The sequence below is a fragment of the Octopus bimaculoides genome, chromosome 4, assembly GCF_001194135.2.
Source record: "Octopus bimaculoides isolate UCB-OBI-ISO-001 chromosome 4, ASM119413v2, whole genome shotgun sequence".
In the NCBI taxonomy this organism is placed as follows: Eukaryota; Metazoa; Mollusca; class Cephalopoda; order Octopoda; family Octopodidae; genus Octopus; species Octopus bimaculoides.
Window position 1 is genome coordinate 127,575,076 of NC_068984.1, and position 3,309 is coordinate 127,578,384.

A 3,309-nucleotide genomic window follows, 5' to 3' on the forward strand; every position below is an offset into this window, starting at 1 on the left:
TGTTTATTTTTTTATATATTATTTTCTTCATTTTGTACTTCTTTGTAAAAAAACATTTTCATTCTCCCTCTTCTTGAAAATTTGCTATGCAATGAAAGCCGGTTAGAAATCTTTATTAAAATATGCTTCCAGTTTAGCATTCTGCCTTATTATTATTTTTCATTTTCCTATTATTTCTCCACGTGCGGTTAACACAACCCCACTATTTACTAACTTATATATATATATATATATATATATAGAACAATTCCACCAAAAATATTTTAAACATTAAATGAAGTTCTTTTACTCCAAACACAGATGTCCTTGTGCCTGCAGGCATCACCTCAATTAAAGCAATGACTATGAAAAACCAAATGAGATGGTATGGTCATATTGTTTAAACGGCAGATGAACGCACATCCAAACACCTCTTTTATGATGATCTTGCAGAGGGGAAACACTATCAGTGTCAACCTAAAATAAGGTTTAAAGACGCCACATGGACTACCATGAAGTCACTTGGAATGGATCCAGAGGACATAGAAACCCTTGCTTCGGATTGAGCTGGATGGCAAACAAAAGTGTGGAGTGGAGTGAAAGCGTTTGAAGAGGCCAGGATAGCGAATGCAAGACTCAAGTGAGATTTAAAGAAGAATATTATGATTGAGAAGGTGAATCACAATGACCTTTTTGTGTGTATAGTTTGTGACAGAATATGCCTTTCCGTTTTTGTTGGGCTTAAATCTCATTTGCGAACCCATGGAAAATGAACCTCCACCAACTGTTCTACCTATATGTCTGTGCACATCTTTCAATGCCATGTATGCTATAAGGTCTGCAAATCCAATGGAGGCCTCAAAAGACATTTTAAGATCCACAAAGATCAGAACTTAACTGCAGGTCTTGGTGGTCCAAATCAGATATCCAATCTATGTGGGTGTCTTTTCAAAACATTGTCTGGTTTAAGACGCCATGATTGACTAAGGTGTAGGTACAGAAGGTGGTCGAACTCTGCACAAGGAGTAGACAACCACCATATATGATGGAGAACAACACAGGGGAGAGAATGTAGAGAGGTGGTGATTGGTGAAGACAGTAGGCAGGGGAAAATAATGGTAAATGGAAGTGGTTCAGGGTGGTGAAGGAGATAACTGAGAAAGTAGGAGGATTGTGGTATGTGCCTATTCTGCTCCCAGGTGATAGAGAAGTGATGGGTGTTAGGGGATGGGAAGTTTGGGGGAAATGGTTGACAGGGACAGAGAGGATGCAGGTGGGTGTGTGGAAGAGCCCCTCACAGATAAGCATTTACCAAGGTGGTAAATTCTGCTGTGGTGAACAGATCTTCTTGAGTACAGCAAAGCATCAGATAACTTGGTCTTTTGTCATCTCGTTCGTAAGGCTCAATATCTTGAGATTGACCTTTAGTACTTTGTCTCATGTTTTTCTGGATCTCTCTATTCCATCCACTTTAAGTGATCAGCAATACTTTATGCAACTGCCCACATCCATACATATCGCATGATCAAACCAATGCAATATTCTCTCTTGTCCTGTGCATCTAATTCCATTTATGCCTAACTTTTCACTTAATACATTAGTGTTCTGTTGCACATGTACACTGACATTGCACATCCAGTGGAGCATACTAGCTTCATACCTCTCTAGTCTTTGCATGTTCTCTGCATTCAGGGCCCAAGTCTCACTACCATGTAGCATTATTGTTTGTACAAATGTATAATACAATCTTACTTTTACTCAGAAATGCTCTCTGAATTTTCCCCATCCTATTCTTATTTTAGCAATTACACTTTTCATACATCCTCTCCCACTGCTAATTAGGCCCCCTAGGTAGCAGAAATTATCCACTACCTATCTCTAAAAAGCCTCAGGAGAAAATTAATTTCCTGTGTAACTGTAGTCTTTATAGCTTCTGTGCATCTTCCACATACAAACACTGCTCACTCTAATAACCTTCCTATTATTCCACTGCACCTTTTGTATGTCTACAGCTTGCACTTGGTACACTGTATGGAACTGCTGCCTACACATTTCTTACTAGAACCTTAGTTTACTAAGTTAATCTTAAGGTACTTTGATTCCAGGTTTTGCTTCCACACCTGGAGTTTCGTTTTTAGTTCTGTTATAGAATCTGCTATGACAGCAAGATCATTAACATATAGCAGTTCCCAGGGGCAGCCAGTCTTGAGTTCTTCTGTTATGGACCTGAGGACAATGATAAATAGAATGGGGCTAAAAACCAAACCTTAATGAACACTCACCTGTACGCTAAATTCATCACTGAATTCATGATTAACTCTCACCTTATTAACAGAACCTCTGTTTATGGCTTTTACAGCTTTCACAAGCCACTCTTCTACCTCTACATTCCTCAGAGCCCACCATATTACACAGTGGAATATTCTGTCTAAATCAACAAATGCCAAGTACAATGGTTTATTCATAGCCAAATACTTCTGCAATTGTCTGACTATAAAGATGGCATCAGTAGTGCTTCTCTCCAGCATGAAGCCAAACTGCATTTCATCTAATCTGATTGTTCCTTATTGATTCGGCCAAGACTATTTATGTAAGTTTCATGACCAAGTCCAGCAGTCTGATGCCTCATAATTACTTCTAAGGTATCACTTGTAGTAGCTGACTATAATGCTGCTGCACCAGTCATTGGGGATGACACCTTCCTGAATAACCTGATTAATTATATGGGTAATTAGATTGTATCCATCTCTAACAAATATTTTAAGCATATCAGCAATGGATCTGGGAGCTTTCCTTGTCTTCATATCCTTAATTACCTTATCTATCATACCACTGTCAACATGAATGGCCAGTCCCTATGTTGGGTTCAGATAGGGGAGATTCCCTATCTTTCATTCATTCTCTACATTTAATAGCCTTTTGTCGTAGCACTTCCATGCATCTTTCTTTTCAGAATCAGAATAAAAGCATACCATTATTCATCTGTACAGACTTCTCTTTGATACATTGTCTAGCAATCTGGAATACCTCAAATTTTCATTTCTACAAGAACACAATACATCGCCCAGTCCAGGAATTGAAACCACAATATTACTATCATGAGTGCAACACCTCAACCATGTGCCTCCACATACATGTATCATCCAGAGATTTTAAACCTAGAAAATTTTGTGCTAAATTGTCTTAAAGCAAGGTCATGCCAGGAATACTTCTGAACATAGGCCTGCTGGATCAATATAAGTTATTAAATTACAAGTCATGTTCATTAAAAAAATTTACTACAAAATCTGCATCTGCTGTTCTTTGGCTATATTGTCAGAATATATTAGT